The sequence below is a fragment of the Leuresthes tenuis genome, unplaced genomic scaffold (assembly GCF_036924035.1).
Source record: "Leuresthes tenuis unplaced genomic scaffold, fLeuTen1.0.hap1 SCAF_3, whole genome shotgun sequence".
Taxonomy (NCBI): Eukaryota; Metazoa; Chordata; class Actinopteri; order Atheriniformes; family Atherinopsidae; genus Leuresthes; species Leuresthes tenuis.
The window spans coordinates 915,265-930,569 of record NW_027325357.1 but is presented as its reverse complement, the minus strand read 5'-3'; the positions used below and the strand labels follow the sequence as shown (position 1 = coordinate 930,569).

The following is a 15,305-nucleotide window of genomic DNA, read 5'->3' as shown; positions in this document are numbered from 1 at the left end:
CAGGACTCCAGCCAGGACTCCAGCCAGGACTCCAGACAGGACTCCAGCCAGGACTCCAGCCAGGACTCAAGCCAGGACTCCAGCCAGGACTCAAGCCAGGACTCAAGCCAGGACTCCAGACAGGACTCCAGCCAGGACTCCAGCCAGGACTCCAGCCAGGACTCCAGACAGGACTCCAGCCAGGACTCAAGCCAGGACTCCAGACAGGACTCCAGCCAGGACTCCAGCCAGGACTCCAGCCAGGACTCCAGACAGGACTCCAGCCACCACCATCTACCAGGAAACGCAGGGAACCCCCTCCTCTTATATCACCTGTCCTGGCAGAGTAGAGCACAGGGGGCTGTGCAGGATGTTCAAGGAGCAGCAGCAGAGTTCAGAACAAAGATAACATGCCACGATGCGTTCAGGGTCCCTGCTATGGCAGTCGTACTACTGACAGCTGTTCTGAGGACAAACTGGGACCCAGCAGGGTTCCTGTATTAGTAAAAGAAGGAATGGAAAACAGTCTACTTGCTGGGTGAATCTATCTCATCTGTTAACGGTACCATGTACAACTCAGAATACAACAGAGACCAGAGTGAACTCCACAGAGCTCTACTTAATATTAGATCTCTGTCCAATAAGTCACTGTTAGTTATAATTTCACACAATTTAGATTTTCTTTTCCTGACAGAAAGCACAAGTGCTGCTGCTCTTATTGAAACAGCACCCCAAAACTTTAGTTTTATGGATAAATGCTGAAATGTGAGGAAATGTGGGGGGGAGCTGCCTTATTTAAAGATATATTCCAGTGTAAAGATCTCATTCAGTCATTTCACTTCTTTTGAATATCTTAGTTTTATTTTAAAGGGTGTTCCTAAAATTCTGTTCTTAATCATTTACAGATCTACTGTGTGAGTTTTATTGATGAATTTTCTGAATTATTGTCTGTTATCTCGACTGATTTGAACCATTTTATCTTGACCGGGGATTTTAACATTAACATATTTAATATGACGGATGGTAAAGCCAAAGAATTTATTCTGTGCTGGACACGTTTTGGTTTGTGGCAACAGAACCGACCCACCTGGTCATTTCTAAAGGTGCTGATATTTCTTCTGATGTACTTATTGATTTGGCTTTATCTGACCATTTCTGTATTTTATTTGATTTATTGATTACTCAGAATGTTCAAACAACAGCTTTTCAGTTAAGAAGAGGCACATTAGAGAGAAAATACGTGCTCAGTTCAGGGAGGCCACAGCTACGTCACCAACAGTGAGCAGTTAACAGACTGCTGGATCATTTCAACTGAAGAATTCTGAATGTAATGGAAGCTGTTGCACCGATAAAAATCAAGATTAAGAATCAACAGCAGCTTAAGCAAACAGAAAATACCACAACGGTCAAAAACCTGAAAACAGAGTGAAAGCTGAACGTAAGTGGAGGAAAACGGAGCTTCAGATTCACTCTGAGCTGTACAAATAAAGCCTGAGAAGTTCCAACAATGAGCTGTGCAAGGCCAGAGAGCTGCTTTATCTGAACTGATTAATAAGAATACCAACAATTCTCCAGCTCTGTCTGCTATGGTGGAAAAACTCAGTTAAACCCAGACCTCCTCTCCACTCAGAAATGCAACGAATTGCCAACTTTTTTAGCCAAAAAATCAAAACAATTGGACAAAACTTTGTTTTTACCTGAGTAGAAAGTGATCTCCTACAGATAGTTAGCAGCTCACTGGCATCAGGCATTTATCCAAAGTCCCTAAAGACAGCTGCCATTAAGCCACTCCTAAAGAAGAGAACTCTCTGATGAACAACTACAGACCCGTCTCTAACCTCTGTTTTATATCCAAGATCATTGAGAAAGTTGTATTTAACCAGCTCAGTGACTTTCTGAATGAAAGAGGAAGTCTCGATAACTTTCAATCAGGCTTCTGATGTCATCACAGCACTGAAACAGCTCTGGTTAAAGTGTTAAACGACATCAGGTTGAATACTGATTCTGGTTCTGTTTCAGTCCTGGTTCTGTTGGATCTCAGCGCTGTATTTGATACTGTAGATCACAGAATCCTGTTGCACAGGCTGGGAAACTGGGTTGGACTTTCTGGAGCGGTCCTTAACTGGTTCAGGTCCTATTTAGAAGGCCGGAGTTATTTTGTGACAATTAGCAGCTGAATCTGAGCGAGTGGCCATGACTTCTGGAGTCCCCCAGGGGTCAATTCTTGGACCTCTTCTGTTTAGCTTGTATATGCTCCCTTTGGGTCAGATATTACAGAACTTTAACATAAATTATCACAGTTATGCAGATGATACACAGCTTTATGTGTCTGTCACCAGATGACTGCAGCTAGCAGAAGTACTGTGTCAGTGTCTGGAGGAAATAAACTCTGGTTTAAAAGCAGCTTTTTACCAACTCAGAAACATCAACAGAATTAAAGGTTTTCTCTCCCAAAAAGACCAGGAGAAACTCATCCATGCATTCATCTCCAGTAGACTCCATTACTGTAATGGTCTTTTAACTGGACTTCCCAAAAAAGAGCATCAAACATCTGCAGCTCATCCAGAACACTGCTGCTAGAGTTTTAACCAGGACTCAGAGATCTGAACACATCACACCAGCTTTAAAGTCTTTACTCTGGCTTCAAGTCAGTCACAGAATAGATTTTAAAAGCCTGCTGATGGTTTATAAATCCCAGAATCTTTTTAGGCCCAAACAAGTGGAACAAACTGCCAGAGTTAGGGTTAAGTTTAGGTTAGATTAACCCAGAGATTAAACTGTCACCAAAGGTGGACATTTTTAAATCCAGGTTTAAAACATTTCTTTTCTCGTGTCTCTATGCATGAAAACTGCAGGATATCTGTTAACTTATCTAGACTTTTACTTTTTTATGCATTTTTATTATTTTATTTCTTTCTATTTATATTCTTTTACATATTTTTAATACTTTTTCTGCTCCCTGCTGCAATGGTTTTATTTTATGTGAAGCACTTTGAATTGTTTTGTTCATGAAATGAGCTACAAATAAATTTGACTTTGACTTATTTATATATATCTATATAGATATATATACATATATATACATATATATACATATATATGTATATATACTCACAAATCTGAGCAAAGTTACTAAATCAGGTGACTAAGTCAGACTGCAGTCTGGGGTTCAGTTCAGTGGTGAAAAATTCCTCTGAAACAGCCCAATAAAAATTATTTTATGATTTCTTTGGCTAAGATTTTATATTCAGTTAAGTCTTATTATAGGCTGACATATAAATTAACTGCAGCCATACAGCCAGTATGAGCAAACACAAGGTAAAACACACAGATATGTCATAATATTTCATATATGACACACACACACATCAAATGTTTGGTTGATTTTGATGAATCAAACTTTAAAAGTAGATTTCTTATCTTTATAAACTCTGTGTTTGCGGTTTTTTGGGCTCCTGGTGTTTTATAACCGACTTGTTTCTTTTCGTCACGAATTGAAGAGAAGGCACGCGACTTCTCTGCATTGCACGAATATTGATAAACTGCGTGACGATCATTCACTTCGTGGATCAATGCATCATCACAACTCCGTCGGGGGGGGCGGCGTTGAGTAAACATATTGATTTATTTGCTCATGATTAGGGCTCGTGCCTCCAGAGACAAAAATAGACCCGCGTGAACATGAACGTGGCGCAGCGAGGAGACGAGGGTGATGAAAGAGGGGTAAAAAAATGGCAAAGGAGGAGAAAATAGGCGCAGATCTGCTGAATGAAATGACAGAGAGGTGGAGGGACCGGGGGAGGCAGTCTGTGGGTGGAGTAATTCAGAGAATGCAAGGCACTGCCCTCCCTCCTTCCACTCCTCCTCCTCCTCTGGGTGGAAATTCATCCTTCAGGCTCGGCAGCGGACATTTGCGTGGAGGACCCCGGGAGAACGGGACGCGTCCGGTCGGTGAGGCTCCAGGTCCGACAGCAGCCGGGAACAGCGGCCGCATCGCGGCTCCGCAGCGAAGCAGCGACCGCTGACAACTCCACAAACCTTGTGAAAATCTTCCAGGCTTTTTCTCCTCATCGCAGCCGATTTTTCTCCGTTCCTCTGTGGGATTTTGGAACGGGCTTCCTCTCACGTCTGGGTTGTGCGCTTTTAGAAACCTTTCCAGCCGCCGCTGCCAACTTTGGATCCGCGCAGACAGCCGGTCGCCTGACAGCGGGGAGACGGAGATCTGACACCCCGCGCAGAGCCTATATTTGTCCGCTTCGCTCCGCGGAAAACTGAGCTGCGCTGCCGCCGCCAGACTTCCAGCGCGAAGGGGAAAAGCAGGATTTAGAGTCGGAGGATATAAACCGGAGGAGATTTGACGGTCAGTGTCTTGGTTTCTCTTTTAAATCATGCCTTTGTGTAGTTGTGTGTCCGCTGGGTGGGAATGTGGCTGCTGCAGCCCGAAATGTTGCTGGAAAGAGAAAGTGTCTGTCGGACGGAGGCAGGACGATGTTTCCGCGGAGCGGCGTGAAATGGGTCTGGTAACACATCCGGGTCTGGGTCTGCAGCAGCTCTGTGGTCCCGGATATTTTTAGGCTGTTATTAGCTGGCTGGGCTTATCCCGCTGCCTCCTTCCCTCCTTCCCCCTGCTGCCTCCTCGTCTCCTTCTGCCCTTTTCCTCGCCACCTTCGGACAGCTGACCCGCCAGGCTTCAGAACCGAACAGGTGCATTTTAAAGGCAGGCCGGGACCCCCCCGCCCCAGCCCCAGACTGTGTTACTCGGGTTTATTTTTGGCACCGCGTCCCCAGGGACCCTGAACTCCTCAAGTCTCTAAAATGTGCGCGGAGTGACTTGGTGCCCTCATTGTTCTTCACACTGTCGGCGCGTGCGTGGACTCCCGTGCGACTGGAACTTGGTTTCGTGCATCAGCTCGGCAGAACCGTGCCGGGTGGACTCAAACCTCATTATCTGGCCGGTAATGACGGCGGAGGGGCACGCGCAGAGGCGGTGCGCGCGTGCAAACATGCCAGTGTGAGCAGAGGTGAAAGAGGTGCGCACCTCCTCGTGATTCCGCTCACGTCTGCTTTGCCATGGAGACGTTTGACAGCCCGCCGCGGTGTGGCCATCTGACAGAAAGAGGAGGCAGAGTGAGACTGAGGGTCCCCACAGAGCCGCGCACGGGCCCCATCTCCTCACGTGGGACCAGGTTTTAAACGGCCAACATCATCTTATTCCAATCCAAGACTCGACAGCCACCTCTTCTCCATTTGCTGACATTTTATAGACAAAGTAGTTAATCGATGATGAAAATAATCATTAGTTTTAACCGTAGGACGTTAAATGGGGCCATAAAATGGAAGGAATGTGTCCTTGTCCTGCTGCTGGGGGTTTACAAGCCTCTCAGGTGTCCCTGTAATGTTTTACTGGAACCAGGGGGCCACCCGAGCCGAGGCCGGCGGCCTGGCCCCACCTCAGAGGCGTTTTGAGTCTCTGGGCTGCTGTGGGCTGACCTTTAGGACGTCAGGACGCCCCCTTCTTCAAAGGCAGGTTTAACTTATTTCCCACGCCGGTCTTAGATAAACAAAAGGACTCAGTTAGGGGCGGTTTGGAGGGTTTGGAGTGGTCCCATGGGGGCCATCATTCAGCCGGAGGCCTTCAGGTCCTCCTGTTGCCCCCCTGATGGAAGTAAATCGATACGTTCTCAGTACATCGCCCTGGATCCTGTTCTGTGTCGCCTTTGATGACGTAAAGCAGGCAGCTGAGCACGCTGCTGTGTGTGAATAGGTGTTGTGTTGGTTTCCCTCGGAGCAGCAGCCTGTAGGGATCCTGATGGTGTTGGTTTCCCTCAGAGCAGCAGCCTGTAGGGATCCTGATGGTGTTGGTTTCCCTCGGAGCAGCCTGTAGGGATCCTGATGGTGTTGGTTTCCCTCGGAGCAGCCTGTAGGGATCCTGATGGTGTTGGTTTCCCTCGGAGCAGCCTGTAGGGATCCTGATGGTGTTGGTTTCCCTCGGAGCAGCAGCCTGTAGGGGTCCTGATGGTGTTGGTTTCCCTCGGAGCAGCAGCCTGTAAGGATCCTGATGGTGTTGGTTTCCCTCAGAGCAGCCTGTAGGGATCCTGATGGTGTTGGTTTCCCTCGGAGCAGCAGCCTGTAGGGATCCTGATGGTGTTGGTTTCCCTCGGAGCAGCAGCCTGTAGGGATCCTGATGGTGTTGGTTTCCCTCGGAGCAGCAGCCTGTAGGGATCCTGATGGTGTTGGTTTCCCTCGGAGCAGCCTGTAGGGATCCTGATGGTGTTGGTTTCCCTCGGAGCAGCAGCCTGTAGGGATCCTGATGGTGTTGGTTTCCCTCGGAGCAGCAGCCTGTAGGGATCCTGATGGTGTTGGTTTCCCTCGGAGCAGCAGCCTGTAGGGATCCTGATGGTGTTGGTTTCCCTCGGAGCAGCAGCCTGTAGGGATCCTGATGGTGTTGGTTTCCCTCGGAGCAGCAGCCTGTAGGGATCCTGATGGTGTTGGTTTCCCTCGGAGCAGCCTGTAGGGATCCTGATGGTGTTGGTTTCCCTCGGAGCAGCAGCCTGTAGGGATCCTGATGGTGTTGGTTTCCCTCGGAGCAGCAGCCTGTAGGGATCCTGATGGTGTTGGTTTCCCTCGGAGCAGCAGCCTGTAGGGATCCTGATGGTGTTGGTTTCCCTCGGAGCAGCAGCCTGTAGGGGTCCTGATGGTGTTGGTTTCCCTCGGAGCAGCAGCCTGTAGGGATCCTGATGGTGTTGGTTTCCCTCAGAGCAGCCTGTAGGGATCCTGATGGTGTTGGTTTCCCTCGGAGCAGCAGCCTGTAGGGATCCTGATGGTGTTGGTTTCCCTCGGAGCAGCAGCCTGTAGGGGTCCTGATGGTGTTGGTTTCCCTCGGAGCAGCAGCCTGTAGGGATCCTGATGGTGTTGGTTTCCCTCAGAGCAGCCTGTAGGGATCCTGATGGTGTTGGTTTCCCTCGGAGCAGCAGCCTGTAGGGATCCTGACGGTGTTGGTTTCCCTCGGAGCAGCAGCCTGTAGGGGTCCTGATGGTGTTGGTTTCCCTCGGAGCAGCAGCCTGTAGGGATCCTGATGGTGTTGGTTTCCCTCGGAGCAGCCTGTAGGGATCCTGATGGTGTTGGTTTCCCTCGGAGCAGCAGCCTGTAGGGATCCTGATGGTGTTGGTTTCCCTCGGAGCAGCAGCCTGTAGGGATCCTGATGGTGTTGGTTTCCCTCGGAGCAGCCTGTAGGGATCCTGATGGTGTTGGTTTCCCTCGGAGCAGCCTGTAGGGATCCTGATGGTGTTGGTTTCCCTCAGAGCAGCAGCCTGTAGGGATCCTGATGGTGTTGGTTTCCCTCAGAGCAGCCTGTAGGGATCCTGATGGTGTTGGTTTCCCTCGGAGCAGCCTGTAGGGATCCTGATGGTGTTGGTTTCCCTCGGAGCAGCCTGTAGGGATCCTGATGGTGTTGGTTTCCCTAAAAGTTGTTTTGGCGCAGTAAGAAGTTGAGATTCGGACATATTTCTAATGAAAACACGATTGTTACATTGAAAAACTACGAGCTTTCCAGCTGTACGTCTGAGCAGAACCAGTTCACCGCCTGGCTCTGCATCTCTGTGGGCTGACAGCGTTTTTAAATGAGCTAAAGCTACTTTTCTTTTGTTATCACCATCAGAAGTAACTTTTCATATCAGCGAACATGTCTGTGACATCATCTTATAACAGGCGAGTCATCAGCGTCCAGTTTGTACCGAGGAAGAGGAAATGATTTGTTAAAGGTTGGCAAGAACACATCTGGAAAATGGAGGATCGTACAGGAAAGCTGTGAACTGGCCTCAAAGGACCAGTGCAGGCAGATAAATCCGATCAGAAGAAGAAGAAGAACACTAATGAAACTCATTGCTGTTCGGCAGCATCTGAGGTGGCTGCTATCTGCAGGTTGACCACTAGATGTCAGTGATTGTTACTTTGGATGTTGGGTTTCAGGGTTAGAACAAGGCTGAGGTCAAGAGGTCAGACATGTTCCTGCCTCATCACTTTAAGGCTCCTTTAAGGTGTCTTTAAGGTTCTTTTAAGGCTCCTTTAAGGTGCCTTTCAGGTGTCTTTAAGGCTTCTTTAAGGTTCTTTTAAGGCTCCTTTAAGGCTTCTTTATGGTTCTTTTAAGGCTCCTTTAAGGCTCCTTTTAGGCTCCTTTAAGGTTCTTTTAAGGCTCCTTTAAGGCTTCTTTAAGGTTCTTTTAAGGCTTCTTTATGGTTCTTTTAGGCTCCTTTAAGGCTCCTTTTAGGCTCCTTTAAGGTTCTTTTAAGGCTCCTTTTAGGCTCCTTTAAGGTTCTTTTAAGGCTCCTTTAAGGTGCCTTTCAGGTGTCTTTAAGGCTTCTTTAAGGTTCTTTTAAGGCTTCTTTATGGTTCTTTTAGGCTCCTTTAAGGCTCCTTTTAGGCTCCTTTAAGGTTCTTTTAAGGCTCCTTTAAGGTTCTTTTAAGGCTCCTTTGAGGTTCCTTTAAGGTTCTTTTAAGGCTCCTTTAAGGTGTCTTTAAGGTTCTTTTAAGGCTCCTTTGAGGTTCCTTTAAGGTTCTTTTAAGGCTCCTTTAAGGCTTCTTTAAGGTTCTTTTAAGGCTCCTTTAAGATTCTTTTAAGGCTCTTAAGGCTCCTTTTAGGCTCCTTTTAAGGTGCCTTTCAGGTGTCTTTAAGGCTTCTTTAAGGTTCTTTTAGGGCTCCTTTAAGGTTCTTTTAAGGCTCCTTTGAGGTTCTTTTAAGGCTCCTTTAAGGTTCCTTTAAGGCTCTTTTAAGGTCTCTTTAAGGTTCTTTTAAGGCTCCTTTGAGGTTCTTTTAAGGCTCCTTTAAGGTGTCTTTAAGGCTCCTTTAAGGTGTCTTTAAGGCTCCTTTAACACTCCTTTAAGGCTCCTTTAAGGCTCCTTTGGCTCTTAAAGCAAACGTTGGCTTGTGTCGCTCCTTTCTGACTCCCGAGCAACTTGAAAAGTGTTAAACTGCAGCTCGTGTTGCTTTGTCTGACCCATTTTTAAGGGTTTTTGGATAAATTGGAAAAACTCCAAATGTTTTGCTTCATCATCTTTTTAGATTTTAGAAAACCATCCAATCATCTTGTTTGAGACCTCAGAATCAGTAAATATTGAAGATTCTCACATAAAAGGGGGTAGAAATCCGTCTCTAATTGTAATGCATGTTTAAAACCAGTCACATAACGTATAAAACTCTTCTTTCTGCTCAAACTATCCATCCAAACACGAGCGTTCAAAGCTGACCCCCCCTCTGAGCTCCTGTTGAGTTTGTTTTAATTGGGGGGGGGTAACACATGAGCTCAGGTTTAGCCGTAAGGTGACGGCGGTGCTGCCTTCAGCTGTTTTCTCAGTGCCTCTGAACTCAGAGGAGGAGACGGAGCAACATTTCCTGACTTGTTGGAAGCTGTAAATCTGCTCGGGCTCTGGCTCGGAACAGCATTCTTCTTCGCTGTTTTTCTGTGGCTGGCTTTCTCGTGCCGGAGGAGAGTCACCCGGTTTGAAGACATATTTTCTGACTGTGGCAGGCTGAATTCGGATGTCTGTGTGACGCTCCTGCAGCACTCGCATGTGAAAGCGTGTGAATGTGAGGCAGCAGAAAGGCGAGCACGCTCAGCCGAGTCGGATGAAAAAAGGATTAAAAAGCAGATTAGTGTTCCAGGCAGTCGCAGTAAATAACCTCATCTTGTAGTTTTTTTTTAATTTGGTGCCAGAGAACACGTGCACGCGCACACGTGCACGCGCACGGCGGGGCTTTGAGGCCCTGCAGCAGCACACAGGTGAGAGCCTCCTCCCGCTCTGACCTGTTTCCAACCTTTTCTCTCAGATTTCGCAGAGGAATCTCTGAGCTAACCTGTGAGGGGGAAGGAAGCGGCGTGCAGCATGTGGAGCTGCGTGTTTCTGAGTGTGAAACGCCAGCGGAGCTCGCCTCTGAAAGGCGCCTCAGTCTCCAGTAAAACTAAAGAAGTTTAAACTGCCCACGGCAGGAAAAAGGAGCTGCTTGTTGCAACCATCTTGTCGCGATGATCAGCTCGATAGTAAGAGCTGGAGCTGTAACACACACTTGGTATTTGGACTGTGTTTTTATCTGATGTGATGTGTGCAGCTCAGAGAAAACCACCGCAGCCTTCCTGCTGGAGCGCTGCAGGAATCTGAGTCTAATAAGTCCACAGAATCTGAGGACAGCAGCGTTCTGTTTCTTTTCCACAGATCAGTAAACCTGACCACAGCTTTGGTTTTATCCCGTTTTCATCTCAGCAAACAAACGAGATGTTCATTGAAAAAGTAAACTGGAGTGGCTGCTTTCCCCCAGAAACACCAGTCCTCCTCTTCCTCCCTCCACCTCTGAGTATTTCCTGCTGAGCTACTCCCCGTTTCAGGAATCAATATCATCCAAAATAGGATTGAGCTCTCTTGTTATAAAAAGCTTTGTGTATCCTCCCATGATGAATAATCTTTGGCTCTCAGACTTTAGAGGGACGGAAGCCTCTTCTCGCCTGTTAGGGAGCAGGATGCCTTTTTGCAGGCGGGGGCTAAGCCTGCTTTATCACACGGGGAGATGAGATTTGGATCCTTTTAGCTGCTGTGGGCTGCAGCAGGGTGAGGCTTCGCCAGCCCTCCTCAGCCTGCAGTTGGCTACGTTTCTGTTGCTGTGAGTCATGCTCTGACCACGGCTGAAACGCCACTTGTCAGAGCTCAAAAATAAACCGCCCAGCGGATGTTTGAAGACCCTGACGGGCTTTTCGAAGGTGTGGGACGGAGCTATTCTTAGTGTGAGATCCAGACAAGATGGACGAAACTTGGCTGAAGTTGTTTCCAAGAGTCGAACTGATAACTGGAAACATATTTCTGACAGTTCAGCTCAGTCGGTGTTTTTGTTGCTGGGCTAAAAGCAGACAGAATGGGCTGCTGTCTGCCGGGTTGGTGGAAGAACCCTGAAAGCTGCCGAACATTCAGGCGTCCTGACTGGGCCGCAGCAGCTGCTGTCCTCTGGGTGGCGCTGTTCAGGGCAGATCAGGCGCTTCTTCCCGCTGCAGCCGCTGCTTTCGCTCACCTCGAGCTGCTGAGGAAGTCTTTTCGTTTGAACCACAGAGAGAAAACCTTTTTACTGCTTTAAACAGCTTAATTCCTCCGCTCAGGAGGTGTATTTGAATGCACCATGAAGTCTCCTGTTTCCAGGTCCGGTTGGAGCTTTCCAAAGCGGTGCAGACTGAGAGCTTTAAACTGTGATTACAGATGATTCTGAGAAAGTGTGAAGCTCGCTGCCTTTAGTGTAGCAGCGTAAAGGATCAGCTGCAGTCTGAGGAGGAGAACTGGGGGTGAGACTCCAACTCATCGTGTCAGGTGGGCCCCGCTGTAATCAGCAGCATAAGGGTCCAAAAATGCATCGTGGTGTTTTAGGATCACAGAAATACTTCAGCAAAGTGTTCCTGATGGATGCTGGACAGTTGAATGAGTCACAAACTGACAGAAGTGGTGATAAATGTTGGGGTCGGGGCTTTTAGAAAGGAAAATCTGACTCTGAGACAGTTTATCTCTTTTCTTTTTGCCTGATACTCACTGACACGAGTTACAGGCTGTCCATCTCAGCATCAGTTTCATTCCATAATGTCAGACTTTTACGTCATCGGCTGTAAATCAAACCGTCCGGCTCTGAACCATGTGGCCGACGCTGTCATCAACCCAGGAAAATAAGCTGTGACCTCAGAGGCTGAACACCCTCCTGCTCCCGTGACTAACTCACCCCGATGCCTCTGAACGCTCGGCGGGTTCGGGGTGAACGCTCGGCCCCCCCTCGGCGGGCTCGGGGTGAACGCTCGGCCCCCCCCTCGGTGGGTTCGGGGTGAACGCTCGGCCCCTCCTCGGCGGGCTCAGGGTGAACGCTCGGCCCCCCCTCAGCGGGCTTGGGGTGAACGCTCGGCGGGTTCAGGGTGAACGCTCAGCCCCCCCTCGGCGGGCTCGGGGTGAACGCTCGGCCCCCCCTCGGTGGGTTCGGGGTGAACGCTCGGCCCCCCCTCAGCGGGCTTGGGGTGAACGCTCGGCGGGTTCGGGGTGAACGCTCAGCCCCCCCTCGGCGGGTTCGGGGTGAACGCTCGGCGGGCTGAGGGTGAACGCTCGGCCCCCCCTCGGCGGGTTCGGGGTGAACGCTCGGCCCCTCCTCGGCGGGCTCGGGGTTAACGCTCGGCCCCCCCCTCGGCGGGTTCGGGGTGAACGCTCGGCCCCTCCTCGGCGGGTTCGGGGTGAACGCTCGGCGGGTTCGGGGTGAACGCTCGGCCCCCCCCTCGGTGGGTTCGGGGTGAACGCTCGGCCCCTCCTCGGCGGGCTCGGGGTGAACGCTCGGCGGGTTCGGGGTGAACGCTCGGCCCCTCCTCGGCGGGTTTGGGGTGAACGCTCGGCGGGCTCGGGGTGAACGCTTGGCCCCCCCTCGGCGGGCTCGGGGTGAACGCTCGGCCCCTCCTCGGCGGGTTCAGGGTGAACGCTCGGCCCCTCCTCGGCGGGTTCGGGGTGAACGCTCGGCGGGCTCGGGGTGAACGCTCGGCCCCTCCTCGGCGGGCTCGGGGTGAACGCTCGGCCCCTCCTCGGCGGGCTCGGGGTGAACGCTCGGCCCCTCCTCGGCGGGTTCGGGGTGAACGCTCGGCGGGCTCGGGGTGAACGCTCGGCGGGCTCGGGGTGAACGCTCGGCCCCTCCTCGGCGGGTTCGGGGTGAACGCTCGGCCCCCCCTCGGCGGGCTCAGGGTGAACGCTCGGCCCCTCCTCGGCGGGCTCGGGGTGAACGCTCGGCCCCTCCTCGGCGGGTTCGGGGTGAACGCTCGGCCCCCCCTCGGCGGGCTCAGCTGTTTGTTCATCCAGCGGCTCATTGTGCCCGTGCAGGACGGCAGCTCAACGCCTCGGTGGAACTTTGCAGCTTGCCGTGGACGTGAGGATGTCTCCCGGCTGCTGGTTCTCAGGAGCCTGCAGCTGACCTTTCTGTCAGCTCTGCTCCAACTCTAACAGTTCGTCAAGTCAAAGTTTGTTTCTGTAATCAGAGGCTGAACAGATATAATCAGTTAAAAAGTTCAAAGTCTTTGAACTGTTTCCAGTCAGAGTCGAACGCTCGGCTGCAGCAGCATCAACCGGCCGGCGTGCCGCCCGACCGCCTCTGACAGCCAGAGAGATGAAATGGGCTTTGAAGTGATGGACGGTCTGAGCTGCTCTGATGTGAGAAGCAGCGCTGCTCCAAAGGTCAGAGGCCACGACCAATGAGGCTCCAGCACGGCGCCCTGTTAGCCCGGACCGGGGAGCAGCGGAGTCAGAGAAAGAAAGCTGCTCCCAGAACCTTCTGCTCATTTAAAATGAGTCCGAAGCAGATAGAGTGTGTGAGAACATCAGACTCCTGATGTTGGAGGCGAGGAAACGGGGGGGCAGTGCAGTAATTAGTTCTGCTTATCGTGGCCGGTTTTATTCTCCAGCCTGTTTTGGGTGGTTAACCTTCTGGACACCGAGCCAAACGGTTGCCTGGCCAACCATGAAGGAATTCCACCTCCGTGCCAGAGCCTTTTAAAGCTGCGGGGGGGCCTCATTGGGTTTGGCTTCGCTGCCGGTGCAGGGGCCACATGCTGAGCTTTTTACCAGGAGGAGTTTATTACCTGGGGGGGGGTTAAAGTGTCCGGGTGGCCCCTGAGGGACGAAGCTGGTTCTCCTCCTCACTCAGTTGTTCCTTCAGTGGCTGTGATGTTGGAACCTGTGAAACGCTCTGAAAGCTCGGCGCTGTCGGTTCCGTTTGAGGTCATCGGCGCAGGAAACCGACCGCAGCGCGCCGGAGCCTGTTGGTGCGGTAACTATGGCAACCCGTCTGCCATGAGGGCCAACCGGAGCAGACATTTCTCACATATCTGCGTCTTCTCTGCAGGTCCGACTGCACAGCTGACAGGAAGTGATGTCATTTAAAACTGCTACTCGTCACGGTTTGTGATGTCACGGTTTGTGATGTCACGGTTTGTGATGTCACGGGTCGCTCGCTCAGAACCAGCCCCTGGAAACCAGCCTGATGATTGTTTTCTATGATTAAACACTCGATCTGAGTCCTGATCGAGGCTTTTTTTTATCCCAGTTTCAGCTTCTATCAAACAGAAAGAAATGAGCAGTGATGATGAAACTTTCATCTTTGATCTTCTTTGGCTGAGCCGAGGACCCACATGCTTCCTCAGCCACAGCCTGAAGCCGTTTTAACAGGGCGTAGTGCACGTGTGCGCGTGCACGCTCAGCGTTGACTTGGGCAAACAGCTCAGCCCAGGCTGGGAGCTTTTTAAGCCTTGGTGGGAGACAAATACAGCTGAGAGAAGCTGACACGTTAAATCTAACAGTCAAACACCAGCCGGCCGGCTTTCCTGTGTGCGTCTGTGTGTGTGTGTGTGAGTGTGTGTGCACGTGTGTGTGTGTGTGTGTGCACGTGTGTGTGCACGTGTGTGTGTGTGTGTGTGTGTGTGTGGACTCAAACACTCACAGCTCTGTACTTTGACACAAACAGCAGTAAAGCTTCATGTTGCACAAACCCTGCAGGAGTGATGGAGTCAGCAGGAGAATCGTTCCCCCAACAGGAAGAAGGAGCAGTTCTGCTCCGGTTCTACTCCGGTTCTGCTCCGGTTCTACTCCGGTTCTGCTCTGCTCAGGTTCTACTCCGGTTCTGCTCCGCTCAGGTTCTGCTCCGGTTCTGCTCCGGTTCTGCTCTGCTCCGGTTCTTCCCCGGTTCTGCTCTGCTCAGGTTCTGCTCCGGTTCTGCTCCGCTCAGGTTCTGCTCCGGTTCTGCTCCAGTTCTGCTCTGCTCCGGTTCTGCTCCGGTTCTGCTCCGGTTCTGCTCCCTGAGAGATGCCCACATGCTTGGTTTGAGATGCTGCTTGTCTGTGATTGGCTAATAATCTTTTGGGGGTGTGATCACATGACATGAAACTTGTGTCACTCCTGATGAATGTTGAGCTGCTGGTCATTTTCTCTTTGGTTCTGGACGCCTTCTGGACCTCTTAAACCAGGTGTTTGTTACGTCCCAGCAGCAGGGGGGGGGCCTCAGGGCCGAGCCGGCACCGGATGGATCTCTGGGCTGGCGGGGGAACGCCTCGGTTTCCCTCCGGGGAACGCCTGAAGGAGGCGGCTGGGCAGAGTCATTTAAAACCAAACGATGTTCCGTTTGCTTCAGTTTACTCTCGACAGGGTTTGTTCTGTCAGACCAACAGTTTGTTTCTTTATTCCAAAGATCAGATGTTCTCTGGGACATTAACAGTTCCTGGCAGAATGAAACGGGTCAGGATGGCGTGAGTCAGCCGCTCGCCGTTTATCCCTCTCTGTTCATCCACCCA

General features: G+C 50.9%; 1 protein-coding gene across 1 annotated transcript in view; it reads left to right on the top strand.

Annotated features, from left to right (window-relative positions):
• The first annotated feature begins 3,712 nt into the window (after positions 1-3,712).
• dag1 (dystroglycan 1) overlaps positions 3,713-15,305 on the top strand; it is a 45,859-nt gene continuing 34,266 nt past the window's right edge. The window contains exon 1 of the mRNA XM_072381358.1: positions 3,713-4,339. The gene's annotated coding sequence lies outside the window, so the exon portion shown is untranslated. The remainder of the gene's footprint in view (positions 4,340-15,305) is intronic.